This window comes from Melozone crissalis, unplaced genomic scaffold (assembly GCF_028551555.1).
Source record: "Melozone crissalis strain CALT ecotype California unplaced genomic scaffold, PUWL_Pcris_2 ptg000013l_1, whole genome shotgun sequence".
NCBI classification, from domain to species: Eukaryota; Metazoa; Chordata; class Aves; order Passeriformes; family Passerellidae; genus Melozone; species Melozone crissalis.
Window position 1 is genome coordinate 16495055 of NW_026535791.1, and position 15973 is coordinate 16511027.

The window sequence follows — 15973 nt, forward strand, 5'->3', positions numbered from 1 at the left end:
TGAATTTGAAAGCCATGGAGGCGTTGGTGCAGTAATCAGTACAGGCAGGGCTGCTGTGTGAATAATCTGCAACAGACCAAATAAGGATTTAGCTGAGAAAGAAAGAAGAAAATACTGAAAAAAAATTCCACTCTTCATCTGTGTATGTGTCACAGAATGTGACTAACTCTTCACTTATTATCAAGAAATGTCATCAGCATGGGCCTTGAGGCTCCTCAGCTCACCATCTTTTAGGGAGGGAGTTGATATTAAAATGCAAGTCATAGATTCCCGTGAATTGGTTGTGGTTCTCAAGTCCTTCCTTCAATGTCTTTATTGTTTCAATGGTGTTCAGCTTTGGGTATTAGGAAGAAATTCTTTATGTGAGGATGAGGTGAGATGCTGGAACAGGTTGCCCAGAGAGGCTGTGGATGCCCCATCTCTGGAATGTTCAAAACCAGGCTGTGGTCAAGTGGAAGGTGTCCTTGCCTGTGGCAGAGGGGTTGGAACTAGAAGATCTTTAAGGTCTCTTCCAACTCAAACTATTTTATGATTCTATCATTCTATGATTCCTGGGGACATCTTTGTCCCCTTTGGAAACCACATTTTGCCTGGACTGGAGGCTTCCATGTTGATCTGGAGGTGGGGATGCTCTGGCTGCCCACCGTGTTCAGTTGTATTGTGGCCCTGACCTGTGTGACTTGGCACCAGGCTCCAACTGTGATCACTGAGGGGGGAAGATTGTGACAGCAGCCATCTCTTCAGGATGCCTCTCAATGTCACTGCAGAGTAGATAAAGCACAGCCGGGTTGGTCCTTGGTAGTTCAGTACCAGAAAGAAAGCAGAAACATCCCTGCACTTTCAAAACTTCAAAATATCTTGTGTAGAGGGGCTGGGTTGGGATGTTTTGGTGCTGGTAAGGCTGAGCTTGTCCTCAGATTTTTGTCCTGCGCTAACATTTCTCAGTGGCAGGTGCCAGGGTGCAGTGGGGACTCCCCATGGGTCTGCCAGGGCAGGCCAGGCAGCCAGGGACCATCCCACTGCCCCTGCCAGGCTCAGGGCAGCCCCAGGCACTGGGCACTCCTCTGGGAACCGTCCAAGGCTGCGCAGGGCAGGGCTGTGGGGAGCTGGATGTGGCATCACTGGCTGGGGGCTGATGGCCCTGGGGGCTGACACGGGGTCCAGGGCAGGATGTGGGGACCCACAGTGAGTGGGCATGGTAGGAAGTGAGGTACATAAGTGCCCCTGGGGCACTGGCAGTGCCTCTGTTAATAAGAGGCTTTGCAGAGTTGTAAAAAGGTCGCTGTCCTTTTAAAAACAGAAAAAATAAAAACACACAATGACTTTATTTCAGCTCTTAGCCTATTGACTTGGCATTTCCCCGTGGAGGTTTTGGGGTCTATAAAGAATATTGAACATAAATAGTTCCTGCCACAGAGGCAGGTGGAGAGGACATCTGTCTGTGTGGTGACACAGGAACTGCAGTATAGGGACGTAGAGGTAATTTTGCTGATGAGTGGTTTTCACACCACCTATCTCAAGACACCTAAGGTGGGAGACTTGGCTCTGATCCATGCATTGATGGCATGTGGGGAGAGGGGATCTTCTGCAAAGGAGCACTTCAAGAAGTGGGAGTAATACATCTTTTCACTTCTTCTCTTAGACTTGTCCTTTCAGGCCTTGGCTGAAGGTGGTTCAGTAGAGCTGGCTGTTAAAATTAAGGTGTGTTCTTGAGCTGGGCATGGCACACAGCCTTGGGCAGGCCTCACTCGCTGGCCCTGTTGCCCCCTCTAGTTGCTGGTTCTAGCTCTGCTTTGCTTGGGAAGTGCTCCCTCCTTTCCTTTTTCCTTGGATGTGGAGAAGGCCCTACCCCATACTTCCCAGCATGGACTCTTACTGGTTTGGTAGTTCTACACTGTTTCTTGAGGAAGCTTTTGCCTGCAATGACAGGAGTTGGAGTCTGACCTTTTTCACTCAGACCTTCCTGCACTCAGTGACCTTGTTCTGCCTGGTCTACTCAAAGTGCAATGACATCCTTTTTTTGCCTTTTGCGGTCCTCCTTGGTCCCACTATTCCTTTTATGGGTTATATATAAACTCTCTATTCTTTGATCCAAGACTTCCACATCCTTTCCTCTCAGCAACCAAATTACCCGAGCCTCCTTGCTTTGCTGTCTAAACAATGCAACAATGCCAACCTCCTTCATCCTCCTGCTCCCTTGTTACATACCCTTCTGTTTATCCCACCTGACACTTTTCTCTGGGATGCCCTTGCCTGGACTCCTTCAAATTCCTCATTAATTTCTCTTTGAAGCTCCTGATAAATTGCTAACTGGCTACAGTTAACTTGTTGCCTTCAATAGACTGGTATTTATATGCATCGTGTATCCAATTAGCTGGCACATGAGCGCATAAAGCTGGCGCACAGAAACTCTCTTATTATTCATTCCCGTATGTCACTCCTTCACTCTGTGTTACATTTACTTGTTATATCTTGTCTTAAACAGAGACTGCATGTTCCTCAAGTGAAATACCTGTCTTTGAGTTTGGGATAGTAAAGCGCCCAGCATATTGAGCTACTACCTTCCTCCTCTTTCCTGGGTGCTTCTGAGAAACAAACAATGAGGAACAACAAGAGCTGGCCAGGGATTGTTGCATGCATCTGTGTTTTTGTCTGAATTTTCGTGCATGCTGTGATGTGTGCTGCATATAAATTGGATTTGAAAAGTAGGCAAACAATATGCTTCCAGACAACAGTGTAAACATTCTGTTGGAAACTGTTTCAGTAGCTATAGCACACGCTGTAGCTACAATGCAATCCCTAAATTTGTACCATGTGGGGTAGAATCGCTTTTTCTCCTGTAAATATTTGGTTTCTTTCCCTTCTTTCTTTGCTTTTTTGTCACTGCACAACAGTTGCTCCCTGAAAGCCACAAAGCAATGGCACAAATGTGAGCCATGTGCAGAGTCTGCAGCCACAACCTGTTTCATACTGCCAAACAACCTGTCATTTTGCAGGACTAGGAGTTCTCCTAATAGGACAAAATGCTTGCTTTGTTGGTGAGCTGGGTTTGGAGAGATGAGAATTAAGGACTTACAACACGACGGTTTGTAAGAGTGAGCACATGTGAGGGTGAATGTGTGTGTCTTCCCCTTTGCTTTCTGGGATGCTGCCAGTTTGCAAGCTGTCAGCCATGTACAGTGAAGCAAATGGAGGGAGGGAGGATGCATGGACAACCTTTCTTTCAGGCCTTCAGGGAATGGCTCCTGCCACTGGCCTACATTCTCCAGTATGTTCAGCCAGGTTGGCTGTACTTGTCCTTGGAACACATGTGAAGACAAATCTGGCTTTAAACCATTGCTCTTCCTCAGCAATGAGGTTGGAAATTGGTGGCCCAGTCCCCAGCTCAGCAGCTCCTAAACTTCCTTAACTTGTGCCTGCTAAGTGTGATTCCTATGGAGTAACTGGACGCAGCCATATTCCACGTACATCTCTCTGCCTTGGGTCCATGTGTTATGCTGGAGAGAGAAGGTGTTGGACAACAGTGCTGTACTGCTAGTGGATCTGCTGATGGCAGGAAGTGTCCCTGGAAGAAGACATTGGAGTGTACTGCTTTTGGCTAGAGCTGTGCAAAAGGGCAGAATCCCAGACCCAGGTCTCAGGAGATCTCCTTGTGTACCCCTTTGCTCGAAGGTAGGAGCATGTTATGTCTGAGCTGCCTTTGACAGCTGTTTGTGTAATCTGTTCTTTAAAATCTCTAATGATGGAGATTTCACGGTCTCCCTAGTGGCCTCTTTTGGCACTTAACTACCCTCACAAGAAGGAAATTTTTCATAAACCTTCTCTGCTGAAAATTAAGTGGATTTAGGGAGATAAGCATGACTACGTTGCTGAGACCAAAGGCTCAGCTGCCCTAGCATCTCTACACAGTAACATAGGCCTCACAGAAGTGTACAGCAACAGGACAAGGATGCAGTGACAATCCTGCCACTGGACTTCTGTAGCCTGAAGTTTGTGAATGTTTTGTTGGTCTGTCTGGAAGATGTTCAAAGCACAACTCTCTTAATTCTCTTCTGTGTAAGAACCATTTTTGTAGTGGATAATGCTTTTCATAAAGCCACAATATCTTCTCTTTTGTAGATAAAGTAAGTCCTGTTTCCTGCCTCTTCCACCTTGGTCAGGTTTTCTAAACCTTATAAAATGTGTGTTGATTCTCATTTCAGTTGACCTACAACTCCTTTAATCATCTTTTAGGAGAACGGACCTGTAATCTCATAGTTTATAACACTTTGAACAGGCATCATCTTTTCTATTGCTGATGAGTTTTGGCCCAATCTGATTTGAAAGGAAAGTATTAAGGAGCTGTAAAGAGAAAAAACCCAAAAAGATAGGGCTAATACCCTAGCCCAAGCAATATCCTGGACATGGAGGGTCCCATGGCCTGCCTCCTGCACTGGATGTTCATGGATGGTGTGCATGAGATACACAGAAGCTGCCCTGTAGAGGAACCAGCCTAGCACTTCTTGCTCAGAGAAGTGCAGAAGAATTGGGCAGTCATTATCCCTTAGGGCCCAGGGATATTGCATTCCTGCTTGCACAGTACTACAGTTTTCAGAGGGGAAATGGAGAATTTTCACCCAAACCCCAGCACCTGTATTATTCCCTTCTGTGCTGTAATGAGAGTTGAAGGATATGTGGATTTGTATGGGGCTTGGCTCTGACTCCTAGTGTTGCAGTGCCAGCTTGCTGGGAGATTTCATTCTTTGGCATTTTCTTCTGGCTGGCTCAGTGTGTTTGTTGGTTGTTCTGCATCCTCCTGTGAGAAGCTCAGGTCTCTCACAGCTTTACGTGGGGAGCTGCAGACATGTCTATGCCCTGCAGTGCAAATCCTTACAGTGACACTTGAGTCACTCAGCTGTGATGATGCAAAGTTGCCAGTGCCTTTTGGACCAAGGACAGAATCCTCTTTGCTGTCTTTCATTTGGCAGAATAGGCAGATTCTTGAAGCTGAAGAACAGGATAGCTGTTGTAGCAGATGCTAACATGAGCACTTGGCTATCAGGCTATGCTAATATGGCTAACTGGCTTCCAGAGTGCAAGCACTCTGCCACAGAAATGACCCAGCTTGTTTAGAAATTCCTGATGAGACCCCCTTCAGAGCAGTGTGGTGTGGGTGCATTGACAGGCGACTTCCTCAGTGCTGGACACTCTGCAGCTGGGGGTGGGAATAAATTTTGTGCCTTTACCTAGTGAGCTGCAGTTTGGCTACCCTACTGGGTTGTTGGCTCATTTTACATGCATCTGTGTGACTCAATTAATTAGCTGCTGACCTGTAATCAGGGAGGGCCAAAGAATACTCTGGAAAGACCGAGGTAATGGAAGATTGCTGCCATTGTCTGTGTAATAGAAGATCATTGTTGGAAAGATTGATGAAAAGAGCTCGGGTTCTTGATGTTTATGTGGGAAGCACACACACAGGCTGCTGAAATCATTATCATCTGTATTATGAACAGATCTCAGAGCATTAACCCGTTCTATTAGTTGCCTGTGCTGGAAATACTGTTTTATGTTAGCAAAGCTGAGGTACAAATCCTTCTTATGCATAATGCAGGACATTTTATACATTTGACAGGAATGCAATTTGAAATATTTTGGATGGAAACATTCTCTGCTGAATTGTTTTATTGTGATGAAAAATACCCCCAAGTAACAGTGACATTAAAGATGCCGAGTCTTTGGAACTCAGAAAAATTTGGAGTGATAAAATGCAGCTTGATTTAGGATTTTCTGCATCTCCGTTTTGGTCTATTTTAAAGATTAGAAAAAAGGAAAAGATTAGTTTGGCTTTTAAAATAGGAATAATAATAATGGTTAGCTCTTTACAAAGTGGTTTTCCTCTGTGGGCCACCCAGTCTTTCACTAGCGGTAATTTAACTTGGAAACCTCAATGTGAGGAATGGAAGATATAATAATAATCCTCATATTCATTCAAAATTCCACGCCTTTAAAAATGGGGAAGGAGGAAAAGCCAGCTAGAAGTTGGGAAAGATCTCTTTATCTGCAAAACATTCCTTTTATAGCTTCTCTTCCTTTGAAGAATCTGCAGCTTTCCAGAATGGAGGACAGTCAGGTTTCTGTAGGACAAAAGAAGTGTGTGCACCTGGGCTTTTGTCTGAGACTTTTTTCCCTTTTGACTGATATGACTCCCTTAAAAACTTGTGGGTGCAGTCTGTACAGCTTCACACCATGCCTTGCCATGAAGGACAGGATCCAGGATGGGGAATGGCACTGTTCCTGGCATCACCAGCTCCTGGGATTTCTTAGTGCAAATCTTTGGCAACTGGATTATGTTTTGGAAGTGATTCTTTGATGTCTTCTTATTGAGGGCCTGGGGGCTTTAACTGTGTGTCTGTTCTCTGCTGGAGATGGGAAGTATTTTCTCTTTTCCGTAGCTCAGAATAATTCCTGCTTTTCCCTTTGTATCAGCTGTAAGTGAAGTGACCCAGAGAGATTCAGATGTGCATCTGTAGCACAGAAAAAGGCTCAACGAGGTTGGCAATTATTTTTCTTATTCCGATCCCTGGAGTGATGTCTGGAATCTGGGGTGATAGTCATGGCATAAGAGCCTTAAGACAAAAAAAATTGTCTGTTGATTTTTTTTTATCCAGTGCTAATTCTTCATGTTTCTATATGGAGAAGTATGAGCAAGGAATGTCTTTCTGTTGCAAAGCAACCTTCCTAAAAGCATTTGAGTGTAGTTAGAGTCATAAATAAATGGCTTTGTAAGTGCACTTGTTCCTCCTGGGAATGGAGGTGGATTCATAAGCAGATCACAGAAATCCATTGCTGCAACCCTCAGGAAAAAAATGGGCACTATGTGTACTGCAAGAAGAATGGGGCTGAGTTGAAATGACACAGACTGACACACTGGTGAGGGGTCCTCAGCTCTTTCATAACTAATTCTTGAAGAAATCTGCTTGGAGAGCAGAGACAGTGAGTGAAGGAACACTGTCTGGATGATCAGCAGTGCAGCATGGCTCCTCATGGTTCCTCATCCCTGGTTATTTACGAGTAGAGATCTTCTGTTAGCACATAGCTTCAGCTTCCAGCATGGGGATTTCTATGCCTCAAAGAATATCATATGGATATCATATGGATATACTATCTGTCTTGTTTTTTTTTTTTGTTTTTTTTTTTGTTTGTTTTTGTTTTGGTTTTTTTTTTTTTGTTTTGTTTTCCATCTTGGGAAACAGAATTCCATATGAGATGTGTCTGTAAAACATGTGCAAGAAGTTTTTCCACTGCCAGCCTACGGTGGGTTTTGGGCTGAGTGTCCTAAGTGCTGTGTTCAAGGTAGTCTAAAGGTGATATTTACAGGATAAAAGTGAAAGTGGCAGACACAGGTCTGTTATAAAATGGGAAGGAAGAGTTTGAATTATTTGGCTTTGAGAAGCTTTTGGGGGTGAACACATAACAAGGACAGACCACAAGGTTTCTGGTCTTTCAGTTTTCAAGAGAAATAAGGCTTAAACAAAATTTCTTGGAAGTTAAGTACTTTATTAAGTAAGCTTTTACAAATTTTACCTTTAAATAGTGTGTGTTTATGGCTTGTTCACAACATTCATGGTGTACGTTTGGCCAAGAATTATTTTGTACCCATAAATCACACAAGTTTATTTCATACAGTGAAAAATACTGTTTGTTAATTGAGCAATGCACTAAACAGGATTTAGCAGTAGCACCTGTGGAGCATTCCCAGGAGTTAATCCTTCACATATCTTAGTAAGGAATTATTAGCAGCCGGCAAAAGGATGAAAAGCATCCTGCATCAATCCACATTGTAAAATTCCTTCTACTTTGGGGAACGAGTTACAGTATAGGTGTTACCATAGGTACTAGTGGCTATATTGACAAGGTCTCAGTTTTACTGCTGAAATAGGGCACTCTAAAGAGCACCGCTTAGTTTTAGACATTTCAGACAAGATCAGCAGAAAAGTGGTTAATGTGCTGAGAGCTGGAAAAGAGATTATGGTTAAATGGAGCAAAAATTGCCATTTTGTACCTGACTCTTCACAATCCTGCCTTCGTTTGCAGCTGCATTGTGTCATCAAACCATGAGCAATCCATGGGGTTTCAGCTGCATGACTCCCATTAATTTTAATCAGAGTCAGGAGAATAAACTGCTGAGCAAAGCACTCTGAAAATGTACCCCTCCGTTCTTAACTATTATATTACTCTGCTTTGTGTGGTGGGCAATCTTTAGGAGGCAGAGCCTGAATGCTGAATCATTTCAATACCTGCTCTTTGTGCATAATGAAATCAGCACCATTTGCAGCCTGCTCCCTTCTACAGTCGACAACTGATTTCACTACGCAAATGACCAAATGATTGACTTCAGCATTTCTCTCCATGAAACAGCTACAAACCTTTCAGGGATGCATCAGCCGTGTTTTACAGCATGGAAAGACTGTGTAGGAATATTTGGTGATGTCATCCTTTAATTAAAATAGTTGCCAGGATACTATCAAATTACAGAGGATAACTGTGACTGTGGCAGTTCTAGTGTTAAAGAGATGAACAAATAACAGCAGTCAGAACCAGTGCCATGTGTTTAAAGCTAGAGCAGAAGTCCAGGTGCAAGCTGATATATCCCCACTGCCATATTTCCATGAACTATAGCAGGCATGCACACTCTGGAATGGTCCATCCAAACAGCCCTGCAGCCGTCAGAGCCTGTGAGATGCTGAAAATCCTCATCCCTCATTAGTGTCACTGACTGAGAGATGCTCAGTGCTGCTCAGAACCACAGATAGGCAGCGAGCACGTAGAGCTGGCGTCTAGCCCTCTCACTGTATATGTGTTTCCTGGCTTTTATGCCCAGGCTCAATTGTTCTGAGTAAATAACAGCCCTAGTTTACAAATCTGCATTCTGAATAATTTTTTCAGCATTCAAACATGTCCCAACCTTTTACATGACCCTCCAAGTGCAGATAAAACCGCAGAGATTTCCTGTGGGAACTTTAAAAAAACAATAACCACAAACTCCTCTGAAAGACAGATAAAAATGTGGTGAAAGTTTCATTAGCAACAAACTCTAGCCCTTTTAGTGGCACTAGCAGCCATATTTTTTGTTCGGTGGAACAGTTTTTGCACAGATGTCAAGTTTTGCTACTTGAGGAATGTGAAAATGAGAACAGAGTTTTCAATGCATTTGGATCAGTAGGCATAATCAGGTCTTAAGACTACCCTTCCTTATCCAGATAAACAGTAATTCTTTACAATGATTTCTGAAGTGTACCATGTTCCCATTTACTCAGACACGCAGCGCTTATAGTGGGAACCATTGAAAAGCGTTGTCCTGCATTATCTGAGGGATTTTGAAGGAAATGAAGCAAATCTGCTTTACAATACATTGTTCCAGCGAGGAAGGATCTCACAGAATCTAATCTTTTCTTCATTCATTTTTTTTAGTGTAGCCTGCACAAGAGGCAGGCTCTTCAGCATCATTTGTATGATAATAGCATTGTTTTGTCCCAAATATGGTACACAGCTCAAGGACCTCCATAGTTACATCATGGGGATTGTTCAGTCCAGACAAGGGGGAGGCAACTGTGGAGGGAACAAGTCTAAACACAGTGAAGTGAATTTCAAATATTACCGTTAAATCGTTACATTACCTTTCTCGTCTGCCACCACAGAGCCTTTTCAGCAAGAGGGACGTTTGGCTTCCCATGGAATTTCTGCCAGACCAGCACACACTGAGCTTTTCCAAGAGACTTAGTGTCCTGAATGTCACCTGTCTGCCTAATCCTGGACTGCAATAGAGCTTTAGGCAGTCAATAAATACTTAGTGTCAAAACAGAGTTCCCTTTTAGTGTGCATGGGTAATTAAGGACAAACTTCTGGGAACTTTGAGGTGAAGCGGGAAGTCACTTAGACTTTAATGTAGTTTAGGTCTAGAGCTGTCAGAGGTGCTGTGCCTGGTCCCCAACAGCAATTCCAGAGGGGTCTGTGCTTCCTATCTGATAGCCATGATACCCCAGGGTGTGTTGCAAGGTCCTAAATACCCATGTGAGAGCAACCACAAACTAATTTATTAATGATTTTAATCATCTATAGGGCTAGAAGGGCTCTAAACCCTGCAGAATGGATTGGTGTTTGAGACTGAAGTGTTCTACAGGGAGATTTGTTCCATTTGTTTTCTCCCTGTGGATTATGCAAGGAGCTCAGGGAAACTGGGTTCCTAATTTAGGCGCTTCGCTGGGATGCCTGAAGCTGGCAACATGAATCCCCCAAGTGCCATTTACAACAGTGCCTGGGCTTCCACAAGTGAAACTAAGTGCTGTTATGACTCTGTAATGAGTAGTTTTCTTATAACACAGCAAATGATTTGGCATGGATGCTTTAATTATAAAACTGAACCCACATTTCCTCTTTGCAAAATATTAATGAATAGCTCATGAAGTGCTTGTTGTGACTGGTTGTGTAACATTCATGGTCCTCTCAGTGTGATGAGTTTGCTGTGAATATTCAAAGTTCACCCTTGTTATTGTACTGCAAAGCCACATGAATCAAATGGAAAGAAATTTATTTTATGCACCTTTTCAGTCTAAAACACATATTGTTCTAAGGTAGTTGAATATGCACTATCCATAGAAAGAGTTAGACACTGCCCAGCTGATTCACCTTCTCCTTAAGGAAAACATGAAATAGTTAAAGTAGGTAGGCCAGATAACACTGGAGTGTTTTTTGCATGTTAGGGGGGTTAGATTAAACAGGTAGGGTTTACTTCTGTCTCCCACCCTGATATTTTTAGGGCTGTTTGAGGTGCTCTAGAAGAGGTGCTTGTGACAGGGGCCATGGGGAATGCATCTGCCTAGACCAGACAGAGGCAAGGCAATGTACCCTAGGGCACTTCAGATGCTTACATTCTGTAGATGCTTAGAGTGTGTGGCAACTGAATACCTAAACAAAGGTCCCTCAGTTGTCATGGTCACTGAAATTGGAGATTTCCTTAGTAATCAGGTGTACGTGTTTGTTCTAGGTTGTGCCTACTACCTTTGTAGTTTCTGTTGATTCTATTCTCTTTCGCTCTTGGATGAAACGCATCTCAGATGCAGACCCGGCACCCTGGACACCTGCACATAGATATCTGAATTCCACTGTTGCATTTGGGGGGAATTAAGTTGAATGAGGTTAATGTTACCCAAGGCTGAGACAAAAAACTGAGAGAAAAAAAAAGGTAGCTCAACTCACGTCAAACTGGAGCATGTCTCCTTTTTTGGGGGGAGAGGCAGGACCCCAAAACAATATGACTTGCTTCATAGTGACATAACTAAAATGTGTAGCTAACTAAAACCACCAATTCCCTATATAGTTATAGTCTTATTTTAAATGAGGTCAATTTTGATATGAAAAAGCCATTTTGAAATAAAAAATGCAAAAGATTCCTTTTGAAAGTGTTGAAATGAAATGTGCCATTTTGAAAGTTTCACTCCTGTTTTTTTCAAATGAAATGTCAAATAAATGCAAATCAAATTTACACAGTTCCTATCATGTGAAAACAACATATTTTATCAAATCTATTATTCACCTATATTTTCAGGATAGATCCATGTGTGAGCAGGCAACTTATAAAACTAGCACAGTGTGAATTCAGTTGTAAGAGGAAGATGACAACTCATTCCCTGTGACTTCACATTGTAAAAGAACGACTGAAAATTCAGCTCCCATGGTATTTGTGTTAAAAAGGTTGGCTGTATGATGATTTTTACTGCATAGATTATGAGCGGAAAATAATTTTGATTTCTAAGGAAATAATTTTGACAGTGTTTTTGCTTGAATGGAAAACCAAAACAAGCTGAACCTGGCATACAAGATAAAGATAAGGTCTAGTTCTCCTACTTTCTGTATTTAACTTTAGCTTATATTTTAAGCTGCTGTTTAAATTGATCCTTCCATAGTAATTATCTAAGTATTTATAAGGCTGACTTCTACGTAAATATTTGGGAATGATAAATGTTTTTGAAAAAAGTCTAAAAATGTTATGTAGTCCATCTATATTTGGTCACTTGATTTGGGTACATAACTTCTCTACTGAAGTCTTCGCGATTCCATATTTGCTATTTAGGGACTGAAACACAATTTAGGAGATTTGCCTCATCATAAGCCTAACATTCAAAGTTCAACATATGAGCCAAGATGATTGAGTGGATTCTGTTTTAATTGTCTAATGAAATTGTTTCCAGACCACTGGTGAGGTTAGGGATAGAAGGACTATAGACACCTGTAGGAGGGAAAGAAAATGAAATGAAGTTTCTGCTGATGTGCACATGACTTTCTTAAGTGTGGTCAAAAACTTCAGCTGGCAGGGACCTGTGCAGGAATTAGGTTCTTATTTTTGGCAGTGATTTCTTTAGTTATGATGCCATAAGCCTCTGGTTTTGTGCCTCTCCTTCAAAAGCAGCCTGGCAGCCAAATAGGTCAGACTTTCTGGGCAGTGGCACCGCAAGACTGGAGACTCAGCTGGAGTGAATCCACACCTCCTGCTCAGGGAGCTTGCCTCACTGCACGTACAGAGAGTGTTTCTGATGCACATTCTCACAGTAGCCATGGCCTCCAGCATCCTTAAGACACCATGGATTTCTGGAGTGAGTTTCCTATATGACTTTGGACAAGTCACGCTTTAGTTTCCTCATCTGTAGGCTGGGGATTATGTTGCTGGAGTGAATGGAGGCTAAAATCACTGATGTTTGTAATTTGTGTTGATATTCTCTGAGGGGAGGCAAGCACAATAGAAGTGCAAATAAATTGTTGTGACTGGTTAGTATTTCAGTAAATGGAAAAACTCTTCAAAGCAGAGTTCAGAGCAAGTACAATAGAGTGGAAAATTACATGTGCAGAGATAAGAAAGACAGAAAGACGTGAGCAAGTAATTTCATTTCAGTCATTCTAGTAATCGATGCAATGTGTACATTTACTTGCCAATGTGGACTATAATATTAGCAATGAGCCTTTCAAGAAAAACAGTATTGCATTTGGGCAGGCAAGGCAAATTTGAAACTGGTCCAAGCTTGGTCACAAAAGTTTCCACTTCCCTTTCCATGCCTGTTGATTATAATTAGCAAGCAGAGCTACAGATTTCTCTAGGAAGGGACAGCTGAGCAGGCTCCTGACTTTAAGATGGACTTGCACTTTCCTCATGAGTCTGGCTACAGTGGGACCAGGCATGTGACAGCTTGGAGAAATAGGGAATGGTGGTGGACCTGGTGAGCTGAGACTGTCTCTATTTGTGCGGGTAGAGGGTACATGCATCGTGGAGCTTGTCATGACCATCTCAGATCTGCCCACCTTGATGTGGGTAAACACAAGCTTTGTAGGCACTGGAGGGGTGAGAGTAACTGTTGAGTGGGAAGAGGGAGCAGCTTCTGCTTGGGCCCTGATGTTGGAAGTGATTGCCATTTGGTGAGGAGGGACTGGTCTGGTGACAATGCAGGAGGCAGTTTCAGGGAGTGAATTAGCAGAACCAATTCCTTATGGGCAGGTTGCTAACATTTGTTGTCATCATCATGGCTCCTCTCCTTAAGAGAGTATGTAATCCTAACAGGGCTGAGCAGGGTGTCTGCAAGTGCAGTTTGAACACAAAAGTCTCCATCTACATATCATGGGCTGTGACTGTGGAAATGACCATTTGGCAGCCAGTGGGAAATGAATTATTTTTCAGCCTGGCTCTTAACAGAAAAGTTATCCCCACATCAGCATTGTCACTGTAATGCTTTGCATTGTTGGGCATATCAGCAAACACATCAGAGAAGAATGAATGTCTTTTATGGGTATGTTTCCTCAAACTCAGCATTGACACATACCGTGAACTAAAGTCCTTGTCCCATTCTTACTTACCCTACATCATTTCTGTCCCTGAGCAAGTCTCCTAAATTCCCAGACTGTCATTCTTGCTCTTCTATTGAGCAGTTACAGAGCAGTTATGTCTCCCTTACAAAGAGAGATGGCACTGAACCAGACCCCAGTGAGGAGTGTAAGCTAGCACGACCTTAGAGCCTGCAGTTGGGCTATATATCTGGCAGGCTTCCCTTCCTCAGTTCAAGTACTCCTGACCTTTGATCTCAAAGAAGTATTGGTTATAAGCAATGACTGAAAACTGGGGTCTCTCCTATATGCAAGACATAAGAAAATATTCTGATCTGTGGTAGGTTATAACAGCTCTAGGGCAGAGGGAAGATGATGTTGCACAGCAGGTCACGATAAGCACTAATTTTTAACATTTATGTATCACAAAAATGACAGGAGAGAGAAACCTTGAGTGAAGAAAAGATGTGAAGAGGTAAAGAATGGAAAGAATAAAGAGAGGCTCATACCTGAAAGCCATATGAAATGGCAGAGGAAGTTAGTTGTGCTGAAGAATGAAGACAGACATAATCTGAGCTGTGATAATACCGTATTACATTATTTAAATAATCTTTTTAATTCTTTTTAATTTGTGGGATCTTTTTCTTGGAAACTGGGATCCTTTTGACACTAAAGGAGTCTTAGCCGTCCTTAAAAAGCTGACCCTGCCACAAAAGGGACTGCTAAGAAAAATTGAAAACAGCTCCTTAACAATGGATGCTTCAGTTATAGTGTGGAAGTGTTGGAAAAGCATGTCTCAGGACTTCCAGAGAGCTGCTGCATAGAGCTGAAAAGCGATTAAGGCTAGCAAATCACTGTATAGTTTTGCACTGCCAGTCTTGAGACTGCCTCAGTAATGGTGTGACTTACTCAATTCAATATAGCCTTGAAAAGGGACCTCTTGAGCGCAGAAATGCTGTTGTGTAGACCACTCATTTGCCTTGAGGGGATTGTCACAACATTTCCATGGCAATTGCTCTTGTAAGCTGAGAAACGTTCAGGAGGCTGCCATAATATAGGAGCTGGATAGTATGTCCTGACCTGTGTGTGTGTATGTGTGTGAGAGAGAATGACTGTCTAGTGGAAGATCTATCTAGCTGACCTACCAATGGAGCTGAGCTGGCTGAGGGATTTCTCTCTGCGCTGAAAAGATCTGTTTTCAGACCACTTGCTAAGCTTTGAGTGGGTACATTTGCAGAAATCTGGATTGTTTTGCGAATTATTTGTCGGCAGAAAAAGCAATCAAAATCTATGAGATAATGTATTCATAATGCATAATTTGACTATTTTAGAAGCAATTATGTTTTTGAAGCCATCAGTGTAAGCTTAATGCAGACAAAAAGGAGCTTTTAGTGCCACCCCTAAAGCCCTCTTCATTTCATCTGCCACTGGGCATCATACTTATCTCACCTGGATCCTTTCTCCAAATCCCAATATACAGGTCATGTTAAAATCTTCTGTGGTCCTTTCCCCTCCTCCTTGCCACTAATTATTTCTACCCATGCCACCTCTCATTTCAGAAAGCATCATTGTGTTTAGATGCCTCAGGAAGAATTCTGAAAATTTAATGTAAAATAGGTTCTGGATTGGAATTTTGGCTCATATTTTCAGCAAAACCTTGGCCATGGTTCCAGTCAGCAGCTGTGTACATTGAATAGCAGCATTTCTGGAATGTTGTAGGACTTAGTTCTGCCCACCAACTGACCTGAACAGAAATCAGCAACAGTTTCTGGCTGCAGAGAGGTAAGGCAACATGGATTTTGCCACATCCTGAATATACCAGCCAGGGCCTTGGAGCAGGCTCCTGCAGCAGTACAAAAGGAGTGTGTGGTCTAGTTTGTGGCTGTACTTCAGCTGCAAAGGCAGGGAAAAGAATGAAGTCTTATCTGATGGTGCTATCTGTTTCTATGGTGCTTTTTATTGTGTATACCATACACTTGTCACTTCATTACTGCTATTGGCATGTGCAAAGGCTACTGTCACTTGGCTGTGGTTTGTGGCATATCAAGTCCCTTTCCTTTTTATCTGATGACCAGTTGTATGTGTGGCAAGTAAAAAAATAGCTGGGGTGTTTGGCTACCTTTGAGAA